The 14,252-nt window shown below is 47.5% G+C and overlaps 1 protein-coding gene across 1 annotated transcript in view; it reads right to left on the bottom strand.

Moving 5' to 3' along the window:
• The window catches only part of LOC140456994 (heme-binding protein 2-like), a 308,917-nt gene that overhangs the window by 152,873 nt on the left and 141,792 nt on the right, over positions 1-14,252 (bottom strand). The window lies entirely within an intron of this gene.

The following is a 14,252-nucleotide window of genomic DNA, read 5'->3' as shown; positions in this document are numbered from 1 at the left end:
TTCCATCATGGCTGATACCATCAACACCATCCTCCTGCCTTTTCCCTGTAGCCCTTGATTACTTGTAAACAATGATTTACTAACATATCAGTTAAGATCATAATTAGGCCATTTGCCCAAATCAGGAAACAGTGGAGAGTAAATAACAAGGCAGTGGTGACCCAGTGACAGTCAGTGCCTGGGAAGCATTGATCCAATCACAGTCAGTGCCAGGACAACAGTGATCCAGTGACATTCCATATCAGGGAAATGGTGATCCAGTGCGAGTCAATGTCTGCGAAATGATAATGCAATGAGTGTCAGTGCCAGGAAAATGGTGATTCAGTGAGAGACAGAGTCAGGGAAAGAGTGACCCCACCAGAGTCAATGCCATGTGAACACTAATGCAGTGATAAACAGTGCCAGGGGAAGTGTACCCCAGTGACAGGCTGTGTCAGGAGTTGGATATCAGTGGGAGTAGTTTTGAAGGGGGGGGGCGGGGTGGGGCGTGAGAATCATTCAGCCAGTCTCAGTATATCTCAGGGAAGGAGGGAAAGACACAAACAGGATCTTTATGAGATGCTCCAATCATTGGACAGTGAACACCCCATCAGCCTTACCCTGCTACTGTGAGTAAACAGTGGTCTGTCCATGGTCAGGGAGCAGAATAGCCCCCGTGTTCAAACTGACTGCAGGGAAAGCTGCAGGAAACCCAGGAAATGAAGATGTACAAAACTGAACCCCAAAGGTGAAATTGTTTTCTCCTCATCACCAGTGACTGGGAGATCAATCTTCCATCCAGTGGATTCCCAAACCGGGAAGAGTGACAACCCTGAGTATGTGAGCTGGTAGCAATTACAAAAACAGCTTTCCCAAGTGTTCAGTGTTCCTAGGAGCCAGCACACAGAGAGTTAATGATTTCTGAATCCATTGTAAAGTCAGAGCTAAGAGAAATTTCCATAATTAATCAGCTGGAATGTTTCTCCACCATGACGTTCCTACCTAAGGATAAGCTGTATTCAAAACCATCTTCATCAAAGAGTATATAACGAGTGTAACTCTGTGCTCAAACTGCAGATCCACCTGAAGGTGCTGAGAGTCAGTCAGTGCATTCACCAGTGATCTGAGAGAACACCAAGATGCTGAGAATCTTCTTAACTGTGTCTGTCCTCTTAGGGCATCAAATTGCTGCACAGGATCCCGAGCAGGAGGTGATCGAACTCTGTGAGGATGTTGACTGTCCCGAGCCAGTACAAGTCATCCAGGACACGGTCAGTATAGCTGAGAGTTTCCTCTGTTCTGTCATGTTTGTACCAGTGGAAATTATTCCATGTTATCTTTAGTCCCTAACCTGCAGTGCACCGACAGTGCACATCCCAACCCTGAACCATGAGACTGGACTGAAATTACTCCTCGGGCCTCATTAACACTTTCTACATGAGCTGCCATCCCCTGCCTGACTCCCACTGCCAGCTTGTGCAGTAAGAAGAATATCAGGGCTTCCATCTCCAGCAGCAGGTGAAGGGAGGGGTCAGTCTGCTCACAGACAGGGGGCTGGTGGGGGACAACACAAGGACTGTAGAGTCAGGGAGCTCTCCTACTGCTCCTGTCTTCACTCAATCTAACCCTGTTTCTGAAAGGCAGCTGATCACAGGCTGAAGGTCTCTGTGTTCAATGTGGAAGAGGCCAAGTCTGGTTGTGAGTGGAATCTCCTCAACTCCAACCCTGGATAGCCCCTTAATTCCACACATTTGTTTCAATGAATTCAAATTCTATCATCTGCCCTGGTGGGGTTCACTCCAGGTCCCCAGAACATGACCTGGGTCTTTGGATTAATAGCCTTGTGATAAATCCCATTTGGTGACCATTCCTCATACCTCAAAGAATTTCTCAGTTTAAATAATGTGTTAAAACATGCAGAGAGATGTACAACACCAGGACATGTGGGCATTAACATTGGCTCAATGTAGAAGCATTTCAATAACATTATCTCAATGTTGTTATTGATAACCCAAAGGGAAGGAGCAAGGTGAGTCATACAGGACAACACGAAAGATGAGAGAGTGAGCGAGAAAGGGAATGAATCAGGAAGTGCTGCTGTCAGGAATCCCATTAAAAACTCCAAACTCTGTTTCAGACTCAGTCCGTCCAGAACATGAAGGCTCTTCCACACCTGGATACTTAGGACAGTTCTCTCAGCATTGATGTACTTTGGTGGGAGTACAGTTTATACCATACAGTGACATTTTTTACTCTCATTTCAGAATTACGATGAGGCGACATTCGTAAACGTACAATGGGTTGAGACAGAGATTCATGGAAGGGATTTGGAGCAAGTATTGGAGCTCGGTCTGGACAAACTGTTCAAGTATTCACGTTTTGGCAATGCTGAAGGTATATCAGATATCCCATCAAAGTAACAACAGAATATCGTGACTGTTCACTCTTTCACATTTCTTGCTTAATACTTTCTACATCGACAAACACATTGACAAAACATTCCGCAATTGTCAATCCCTGGGGATCCCTGGGTCACATGCTGCTATTTTGTCAAAGTGTCACCCTCTTTTGATACTTGGCTTTATGGTCCCAGAATCTGGGAAGGTTTCCCTCTTGTGGTGGGAGTGGGATTTCAATCTCACTGTCTGACTTCAGCCACGATCGCTGAATTGTCATCACACAAATAAAGGCTCCCTGCCAGTCATGAAGCCCACTGTTGGAGTCCTTGTGGAGGCAGATACACTGCACATTCACCATCTGCGATTCCCTCCATCTCTCCCAAAGACCCACAAACAGCCTCACTCACTGACTTCTCTTTAACATTGAATGTTTTAAGACAATTAAAACAGCTGAAGTCCTCTTTCCAGCTCTGATGGCTTGTACACTGTCCAAACCTATACTGCTGTCCTGTTGGTACGGTATTTGTCTTGTGAACAGACTCCTTGTGGTCTCTGGGCTCTCCTTCTGAAGATAACGAAAATAATCTTAGCATTGTAAACACTCCAAATCATTTATTTCGGGAAGGTCTAATTCTTTCTTGAAACAGCTGTTGTGAACCAAAGTTTAGAATGTAATTTCTTTGTTCTGCTCCTCACAATGTAATCTATTTCACTCTGGGGAAATCGAGCAGAGGGAAAACCTGTTCACTGCATTGTAAGAGGCCATTCAGCCCACCATGCCTGTGCCAGCTCTCTGAAGGGCCATTCACAAAAGGCCACTTCTCCACCTTCTCCTCATAGCTCAGCACATTCTCCCCTTTCAGCATCAAATTCAATTTCTGCACAAATGGGTTTTTGGTCACATTGGGAAACTTTTATGTGTGAACAGGGGAAACAGATGTGTATTGTGCTCTCGTTTGGAAGATCAAGGATGGATTTTGTTGATGGGCCAAAACCCCTGTCATTTGGGAAAAAATGGGATTGGTTTATGGTCTTATGATTTAGCTTCTATTTGGGGATTTTCTGCAGTGTTCTTCACTGATGGCAGATGTGTAAAACAGTTGCTCAAGACAAAAAGAGAAACTAAAGTTTGCTGAAGCTCTGTAGGGGAAGATAGAGAATGGAATTGTCTCTCGTGTGACTGTTGTCAGAGGTGCTTTTGGAAGAGAAATAATTTTGGGGTATGTTTTAAAATCTTTAATTTTACGCTCTATGAAAATAATTCACTTCAAACTGTTTTATTTTCACTTCTTATCAACATTGTCTGCTTTATTGTTCAAAGTAATCTGCAAGTTTGAGTGCTTGTGGTTTTAGTGACTGGTCTTTCTCTGAAATAAGAACAATTCACAATATGATCGATCCAGCCACAGTCCCATTTGGGATCTGATTTGGGCAGTAATACCATCAACTGGGGTCATAATGTTTGGATTTCTGGACATGAATTTTGTTAAATTACCGAATTTAAGAAAGATCTATGTCTTTCTTTTTAAGTCCCAACTTGGTGGTGGTTTGGGACCTAAAACAGCAGCATTGTGGTGATGTTTGTTGCACATTTTAATGTTGCTGACAGCTGTGTGGGTGTTAAAGTAAAAACAGTGGGTTATTTGATCAAAATTAAAACTAGGGAATTATCAGACAAATGGAAGGTACAATGCAAAGTAGAATCTCATGCAGATGAGATTGTTCAAGTAACGATCCAACAATGAGAATGTGTTTCATTCATTCCTGGGGTGTTGGCATTGCTGGCTATGCCAGTCTTTATTACCCATCCCTCCCCGTCTAGACGGCAGTTAAAAGTCAAGCACTTTTCTGCGGGTTTGGTGTCACATATAGACCAGTCCTGGCAAAGGCAGCAGTTTCTGCCTCCAAAGGGGTGTTACTGAACCAGAATGTTGTTTTATCCCCAACATAGTTACATGGCTATCAGCGGATACTTAATTCCAGATTTTTGTTCACCTTTGAACTCAAATTCCCCAGGACATTACCGAGCTCTCTGGATTAATACATGAGCAATAATACCATGGGAGCATGACGTGCCCCCAGTTGAAGAAAGGAAAATTAAAGCATGAAGTCACACAGCTAGAGATAGAAATCAGCAGTTCGGGCAGCATCCAAGTCGCTTCAAAATCGATGTTTCGGGCAAAAGCCCTTCATCAGGAATAAAGGCAGTGAGCCTGAAGCGTGGAGAGATAAGCTAGAGGAGAGTGAGGGTGGGGAGAAAGTAGCATAGAGTACAATGGGTGAGTGGGGGAGGGGATGAAGGTGATAGGTCAAGGAAGAGAAGGTGGAGTGGATAGGTGGAAAAGAAGATAGGCAGGTATGACAAGTCCGGTCAAATTATGGGGACAGTTACTGAGCTGGAAATTTAGAACTAGGGTGAGGTGGGGGAAGATGAAATGAGGAAACTGTTGAAGTCCACATTGATGACCTGGGGTTGAAGTGTTCCGAGGTGGAAGATGAGGCGTTCTTCCTCCAGGCGTCTGGTGGTGAGGGAGCGGCGGTGAAGGAGGCCCAGGACCTCCATGTCCTCGGCAGAGTGGGAGGGGGAGTTGAAATATTGGGCCACGGGGCGGTGTGGTTGATTGGTGCGGGTGTCCCAGAGATGTTCCCTAAAGCGCTCTGCTAGGAGGTGCCCAGTCTCCCCAATGTAGAGGAGACCGCATTGGGAGCAACGGATACAATAAATGTTGTGGTTCTGTTCGCCGAGCTGGGAATTTGTCTTGCAAACGTTTCGTCCCCTGTCTAGGTGACATCGTCAGTGCTTGGGAGCCTCCTGTGAAGCGCTTCTGTGCTGTTTCCTCCGGCATTTATAGTGGCCTGTCTCTGCCGCTTCCAGTTGTCAGTTCGAGCTGTCCACTGTAGTGGCCGGTATATTGGGTCCAGGTCGATGTGTTTGTTGATAGAGTCTGTGGATGAGTGCCATGCCTCTAGGAATTCCCTGGCTGTTCTCTGTTTGGCTTGCCCTATAATGGTAGTGTTGTCCCAGTCGAATTCATGTTGCTTGTCGTCTGTGTGTGTGGCTACTAAGGATAGCTGGTCGTGTCGTTTCGTGGCTAGTTGGTGTTCGTGTATACGGATCGTTAACTGTCTTCCTGTTTGTCTGATGCAGTGTTTTGTGCAGTCCTTGCATGGGATTTTGTACACTACATTAGTTTTGCTCATGTTGGGTATCGGGTCCTTTGTTCTGGTGAGTTGTTGTCTGAGCGTGGCTGTTGGTTTGTGTGCTATTATGAGTCCTAGTGGTCGCAGTAGTCTGGCTGTCAGTTCAGAAATGCTCCTGATGTATGGTAGTGTGGCTAGTCCTTTGGGTTGCGGCATGTCCTCGTTCCGTTGTCTCTCCCTTAGGCATCTGTTGATGAAATTGTGAGGGTATCCGTTTTTGGCGAATACCTTGTATAGATGTTCCTCTTCCTCTTTTTGTAGTTCTGGTGTGCTGCAGTGTGTTGTGGCCCTTTTGAATAGTGTCCTGATGCAACTTCGTTTGTGTGTGTTGGGGTGGTTGCTTTCATAGTTTAGGACTTGGTCTGTGTGTGTGGCTTTCCTGTATACCTTTGTGGTGAATTCTGAGGAAGAGGAACACCTATACAAAGTATTCGCCAAAAACGGATACCCTCGCAATTTCATCAACAGATGCCTAAGGGAGAGACAACGGAATGAGGACATGCCGCAACCCAAAGGACTAGCCACACTACCATACATCAGGAGCATTTCTGAACTGACAGCCAGACTACTGCGACCACTAGGACTCATAATAGCACACAAACCAACAGCCACGCTCAGACAACAACTCACCAGAACAAAGGACCTGATACCCAACATGAGCAAAACTAATGTAGTGTACAAAATCCCATGCAAGGACTGCACAGAACACTACATAGGACAAACAGGAAGACAGTTAACGATCCGTATACACGAACACCAACTAGCCACGAAACGACACGACCAGCTATCCTTAGTAGCCACACACACAGACGACAAGCAACATGAATTCGACTGGGACAACACTACCATTATAGGGCAAGCCAAACAGAGAACAGCCAGGGAATTCCTAGAGGCATGGCACTCATCCACAGACTCTATCAACAAACACATCGACCTGGACCCAATATACCGGCCACTACAGTGGACAGTTCGAACTGACAACCGGAAACGGCAGAGACAGGCCACTATAAATGCCGGAGGAAACAGCACAGAAGCGCTTCACAGGAGGCTCCCAAGCACTGACGATGTCACCTAGACAGGGGACGAAACGTTTGCAAGACAAATTCCCAGCTCGGCGAACAGAACCACAACAACGAGCACCCGAGCTACAAATCTTCTACCAAACTTTGGATACAATAAATGATATTAGTGGATGTGCAAGTAAAACTTTGATGGATTTGGAAGGGTCCTTTAGGGCCTTGGATAGAGGTGAGGGAGGAGGTGTGGGCACAGGTTTTACAGTTCCTGCGGTGGCAGGGGAAAGTGCCAGGATTGGAGGGTGGGTTGTTTGGGGGTGTGGACCTGACCAGGTAGTCGCGGAGGGAATGGTCTTTGCAGAAGGTGGAAAGGTGTGAGGAGGGAAATATATCCCTGGTAGTGGGCTCTGTTTGGAGGTGGCGGAAATGTCGGTGGATGATTTGGTTAATGCAAAGGTTGGTAGGGTGGACGGTGAGCACCAGGGGTGTTCTGTCCTTGTTACGGTTGGAGGGGTGGGGTCTGAGGGCGGAGGTGCAGGATGTAGACGAGATGCGTTGGAGGGCATCTTTAACCACGTGGGAAGGGAAATTGCGGTCTCTAAAGAAGGAGGCCATCTGGTGTGTTCTGTGGTGGAACTGGTCCTCCTGGGAGCAGATCTGGCGGAGGCGGAGGAATTGGGAAGACGGGATGGCATTTTTGCAAGAGGTAGGGTGGGAAGAGGTGTAATCCAGGTAGCTGTGGGAGTCGGTGGGTTTGTAAAAAAATGTCAGTCACCGACACCCACCTTCCCCCACCTCACCCTAGTTCTAAACTTCCAGCTCAGTAACTGTCCCCATAACTTGTCCGGACTTGTCCTACCTGCCTATCTTCTTTTCCACCTATCCACTCCACCCTCTCCTCCTTGACCTATCACCTTCATCCCCTCCCGCACTCACCCATTGTACTCTATGCTACTTTCTCCCCACCCCCACCCTCCTCTAGCTTATCTCTGAATGCTTCAGGCTCACTGCCTTTATTCCTGATGAAGGGCTTTTGCCCGAAACGTCGATTTCGAAGCTACTTGGATGCTGCCTGAACTGCTGTGCTCTTCCAGCACCAATAATCCAGAATCTGGTTTCCAGCATCTGCAGTCATTGTTTTTACCTTAGAGATAGAAATGACAGGCCTTCAGTTTGGAGAAGAACAGAAATAAGGGTAAGAGAATTCAGAGAAAGTTGAAATAGAATGGGAGGAAAAGGTCAGAAAAATTAAAATGGAGGCAAGGTGAAACCAAGGAGTCTGAAAGAAAGAAAACTTGAATTCTAAAGAGCCCGGGAACTCTGAGAACTGGAGGAGGGAAAGAAAAGCTTCAGTGGGAAAATGAAGAAAGAAGGAGGGAGGAGCTTGGAGGATGATTCTGGTTCCAATCAGGGATTTCCTTAAACCAAGAATCTACACAGAATCCTTACATTTACTGACAATGGGGTCAAAAGGTCTTGTGCCTCATCTGAAAAGGTTGTTGAACAGAGGATGTGGCTTCGAGAGGTCTGGACCTGAACAGGACAGTGTGTTTTGGCAGGTACAGCTCTGACTGTGTATGTCAGATTGTCAGAGGGACAAGCGGAGTAGAACTGCAGAGTACAACACAGTCAAAGACACAGTGCTCAATATTTAGGAGATTGTGCCTGAAGCTTCTCAATTAACATTTAGGATCGCAAGGAAGAAACCTTTTTTTTATTTCAAAAATATACTTTATTCACAAAATAATTTGATGGTCTGTACAGTTGGACATGCCATACATATGTAAACATTCCATTTCTTTGCGTACCGAAACCGAGTAATCATTCCTATTTACAGGTCTGTACAATTAAATTTTTAGCTGAGGCATCAGCAGAGCCCCTAATTAAAAATTGTTAAATTTGCAAAAGAGAAGGAAATGCTGTGGGATCAGTGGTTCAGGTGTGAGGGGTTGAATGGCCTTCTCCTGCTCTCCGTTTGTATGGTTGTGTCCACGTGTGTTCCTGTATGATGCGGAATTCACTGCCTGGAATAGTGCAGGAAGCAGCTTCAATCACAGCATTCAAAGATGAACATCGAAATAATGAGAGAAAAGATGTGGATGTGTGGAAAGAGAGCAGGTCAGTGTAATGAGCTGGTTACATCAACCAAACAGCCAGCACAGGAGTCCCCTCCCCCAGTGCTGTGTCACTCTGTGAGGTGATTATTCAATCTGTCACATCAGTGTCACATCAGATGAAAGATCAGTCCTCAGCAGGGGCCTCACCTTCATTCCCCTACACTCTCGGATTAACGGGTTCAACATGTGGCGTGACATCGAACAAGTCTTCCTCCGCGTTCGCCTCCATGCCTCCTTCTCCAACCAAGATTCTCACCCACCCTCTGACGACCCCTTCTCCCACCTCCAACACACCCCATCCACCTGGACACCCCGTGCTGGCCTCTTACCTGCCCTCGATCTCTCCATAGCCAACTGCCGCCGTGACACTAACCGCCTCAACCTCTCCACCCCTCTCACCCACTCCAACCTCTCACCCTCGAAAAGTGCAGCCCTCCACTCCCTCCGTTCCAACCCCACCCTTACCATCAAACCGGCAGACAAGGGAGGCGAGGTAGTAGTTTGGTGCACTGACCTTTACACCGCTGAGGCTAAACGCCAGCTCGCACGCACCTCCTCCTACTGCCCCCTTGACCATGACCCCACCTCCCACCACCAAACCATCATCTCCCAGACCATCCAGAACGTCATCACCTCAGGGGATCTCCCATCCACTGCCTCCAACCTCCATGATTTTCGCTTCCCCGGTCCCCAACGCCTTATATTCACCATGGACATCCAGTCCCTGTACACCTCCATCCCCCATCACGAAGGACTTAAAGCCCTCCGCTTCTTCCTTTCCCGCTGTACCAACCAGTACCCTTCCACTGACACCCTCCTTCAACTGACTGAACTGGTCCTCATCCTGAACAACTTCTCTTCCCAATCCTCCTACTTCCTCCAAACCAAAAGAGTAGCCATGGGCACCCGCAGGGACCCCAGCTATGCCGGCCTTTTCATAGGATATGTGGAACAGTCCATCTTCCGCAGCTACACTGGCCCAACCCTCCACCTTTTCCTCCGCTACATCGATGACTGTCCTCGTCCTCCCACGAGGAGGTTGAACAGTTCATCCACTTTACCAACACTTTCCACCCTGACCTCAAATTTACCTGGACCATCTCAGACTCCTCCCTCCCCTTCCGAGACCTTTCCATTTCCATCTCGGGTGATCGAATCAACACGGACATTTACGATAAACCACCGACTCCCACAGCTACCTAGACTACACCTCCTCCCACCCTGCCCCCTGTATAAACGCCATCCCATTTTCCCAATTCCTTCGTCTCCGCCGCATCTGCTCCCAGGAGGACCAGTTCCAAAACTGTACCACCCAGATGGCCTCCTTCTTCAAGGACCGCAATTTCCCCCCAGACGTAGTCGACGATGCCCTCCACAGCATCTCCTCCACTTCCCGCTCCTCCGCCCTTGAGCCCCGCCCCTCCAACCGCCACCAGGACAGAACCCCACTGGTCCTCACCTACAACCCCACCAACCTCCATTCCAGTGTATCATTCGCCGTCATTTCCGCCACCTCCAAACAGACCCCACCACCAGGGACATATTTCCCTCCCCTCCCCTCTCAGCGTTCCGAAAAGACGACTCCCTCCGTGACTCCCTGGTCAGGTCCACACCCCCCACCAACCCAACCTCCACTCCCGGCACCTTCCCCTGCAACCGCAAGGAATGCAAAACTTGCGCCCACACCTCCCCCCTTACCTCCCTCCAAGGCCCCAAGGGATACTTCCATATCCACCACAAATTCACCTGCGCCTCCACACACATCATCTATTGAATCCGCTGCACCCGATGTGGCCTCCTCGATATTGGGAGACAGGCCGTCTACTTGCAGAACGTTTCAGAGAACACCTCTGGGACACCCGGATCAACCAACCCAACCATCCCGTAGCCCAACACTTCAACTCCCCCTCCCACTCCACCAAGGACATGCAGGTCCTTGGACTCCTCCATCGCCAGACCATGGCAACATGATGGTTGGAGGATGAGCGCCTCATCTTCCGCCTGGGAACCCTCCAACCACAAGGGATGAACTCAGATTTCTCCAGTTTCCTCATTTCCCCTCCCCTACCTTGTCTCAGTCAAATCCCTCGAACTCAGCACCGCCTTCCTAACTTGCAATCATCTTCCTCCTGACCTCTCCGCCCCCACCCCCACTCTGGCCTATCACCCTCACCTTGACCTCCCTCCACCTATCACATTCCCAATGCCCCTCCCCCAAGTCCCTCCTCAGTACCTTTTATCTTAGCCTGCTGGACACACTTTCCTCATTCCTGAAGAAGGGCTGATGCCCGAAACGTCGATTCTCCTCTTCCTTGGATGCTGCCTGACCTGCTGCGCTTTTCCAGCAACACATTTTCAGCATATCAGTGTCTGCCCCACTTCAGCAATGTCACCCTGACCCCTCACCTGTAACCTCTGACTCACTGTCAGTGACACCACAAATGATCACCGAGTAAAATGTTATAACAAGGTTTTTCTCTATCCACAGAAACAATAGTTCCTATCACTGCACCTTGGGGACTCGCTGGATACTTGGTAAATGGAACATTTCCACAGAGATTCAATGTAGGTGTGACCATTGTTCCTGAGGTTAACAGTCTGCCCACACCTACAGATCAAACAATTAAAAAAAGATCATTCCTTTTGGCTCGGTTCTTTGTGAGGTGAGTTTTGATGTTGCAATATTGTGATTAATGTTTCTTTATGTATATTCCTGTTTGGGTGAAAGGAAAGACTGGTAGGTATAGGGAATGCTGGATTGACTAAAGAAATTGAGTGTTTGGTTAAGAAAAAGAAGAAAGCATATGTAAGGTATAGACAGGATAGATCGAGTGAATCCTTAGAAGAGTATAAAGGAAGTAGGAGTGTACTTAAGAGGGAAATCAGGAGGACAAAAAGGGGACATGAGATAGCTTTGGCAAATAGAATTAAGGAGAATCCAAAGAGTTTTTGCAAATACATACAGGACAAAAGGGTAACTGGGGAGAGAATAGGGCCCCTTAAAGATCAGCAAGGCGGCCTTTGTGTGCAGCTGCTGAAAAAGGGGGAGATACTAAATGAGTACTTTGCATTAGTATTTACTGTGGAAAAGGTGATGGAAGGTATAGATTGTAGGGAAATAGATGGTGACATCTTGCAAAATGTCTATATTGCAGAGGAGGAAGTGCTGGATGTCTTGAAATGGGTAAAGGTGGATAAATCCCCATGACCTGATCAGGTGTACCCTAGAACTCTGTGGGAAGCTAGAGAAGTGATTGCTGGGCCTCTTCCTGACATATCTGTATCATCGATAGTCACAGGTGAGGTGCCAGAAGTCTGGAGGTTGGCTAACATGGTGCCACTGTTTAAGGAGAGTGGTAAGGACAAGCCAAGGAACTATAGACCCGTGAGCCTGACGTCGGTGGTGGGCAAGTTGTTGGAGGGAATCCTGAGGGACAGGATGTACATGTACTTGGAAAGGCAAAGACTCATTAGGGATAGTCAACATGGCTTTGTGCACGGGAAATCATGTCTCACAAACCTGATTGAGGTTTTTGAGGAAGTAACAAAGAGGATTGATGAGGGCAGAGCAGTAGATGTGATCTATATAGACTTCAGTAAGGCGTTCAACAAGGTTCCCCATGGGAGACTGATTAGCAAGGTTAGATCTCATGGAATACAGGGAGAACTAACCATTTGGATACAGAACTGGCTCAACGGTAGAAGACAGAGGATAGTGGCAGAGGGTTGTTTTTCAGATGAAGGCCTGTGACCAGTGGAGTGCTACAAGGATCGGTGCTGGGTCCTCTACTTTTTGTCATTTATATAAATGATTTGGATGCGAGCATAAGAGGTATAGTTAGCAAGTTTGCAGATGACACCAAAATTGGAGGGGTTGTGGACAGTGAAAAGGGTTACCTCAGATTGCAACAGGATCTTGAACAGATGAGCCAGTGGGCTGAGAAGTGGCTGATGGAATTTAATTCAGATAAATGTGAGGTGATGCATTTTGGGAAAGCAAATCTTAACAGGACCTATACACATAATGGTAAGGTCCTTGGGAGTGTTGCTGAACAAAGAGACCTTGGAATAAAGGTTCATAGCTCCTTGAAAGTGGAGTCGCAGGTGGATAGGAAAGTGAAGAAGGCGTTTGGTATGCTTTCCTTTATTGGTCAGAGTATTGAGTACAGGAGTTGGGAGGTCATATTGCGGCTGTACAGAACTTTGGTTCAGCCACTGTTGGAATATTGAATGCAATTCTGGTCTCCTTTCTATCGGAAAGACGTTGTGAAACTTGAAAGGGTTCAGAAAAGATTTGCAAGGACGTTGCCAAGGTTAGAGGATTTGAGCTATAGGGAGAGGCTGAACAGGCTGGGGCTGTTTTCCCTGGAGCGTCGGAGGCTGAGAGGTGACTTTGTAGAGGTTTACAAAACTATGAGGGGCATGGATAGGATAAATAGACAAAGTCTTTTCCCTGGGGTCGGGGAGTCCAGAACTAGAGGGCATAGGTTTAAGGTGAGAGGGGAAATCTCCTGTACAACCTAACACAGTGTCCCAACTCTGATACTTAAATATCTGAGCAATGAAGGCAAGTGTGCTCAACGCCTTCTTAACCACTCTGTCTACATCTGATGCCAACTTCAAAGAATTTTGTATCTGACCAATTGGGTCACCCTGTTGTTCAACATCACAAAAGACCCTACTTTTAATTGATTAGATTCCCTACAGAGTGAAAACAGGCCCTTCGGCCCAACAGGTCCACACCGCCCCTCCGAAGAGTAACCCACCCAGACCCATTTCCCTCTGACTAAAGCACCTATCACTATGGTGTAATTTAGCATGGTCAATTCACCTGACCTGCACATCTTTGGATTGTGGGGGGAAACCCATGCAGACAGGGGGAGAATGTGCAAACTCACACAGACAGTCACTCGAGGCTGGAATCGAACCCGGATCCCTGGTGCTGTGAGGCTGCAGTGCTAACCACTGAGCCACCATGCTGCACATATATTGCATAACCCATATGAGGTCTACCTGGCTGACCTCATTACAATCACTGCATCCTGCCCTCTCTGAATCCGAGAACAGAGGCCTGGCCTTTTTCCTTTGTAGCTGCTCCAGGGGTGTTTGAGCATCGGGTCAGGTTCCTTTAACACTGCCTCTGAGAGGGGCAGCTTGTGATTGGCAGTAGCTTGCCTCTTACCCCTGGAGCATCTCTGAAGACGTTCTTCTGATCTTCAGGCGACAATGGCATCAAGGTGGTGACACCCGCCATGCCCATCTCAGATTCCGAGGTCTCTTCATCGCTTGATGGACAGGGAGAACCCATGGCTGCTGTCAGCCCTTCTGACGTGTCTGGCTTCTTGGATCAGTTTGGATTCCGCACTGTTTGAGCATTTGCAGTTTTCATGTGGACCATGTGCTTGTTCAGGACTGTTGGACCTACATGACCATTATACATCACTGGACCTGACCTTGCACTGACCATGCCTCTTACCCATTCAGGACTCATCCTGTGGTTCCTACACTAAACATTGTCCCCTGAAGTAAAGTGTCTTTCA

Source organism: Chiloscyllium punctatum, chromosome 3, assembly GCF_047496795.1.
Source record: "Chiloscyllium punctatum isolate Juve2018m chromosome 3, sChiPun1.3, whole genome shotgun sequence".
NCBI classification, from domain to species: domain Eukaryota; kingdom Metazoa; phylum Chordata; class Chondrichthyes; order Orectolobiformes; family Hemiscylliidae; genus Chiloscyllium; species Chiloscyllium punctatum.
This window is presented reverse-complemented; position numbering and strand designations above follow the sequence as displayed.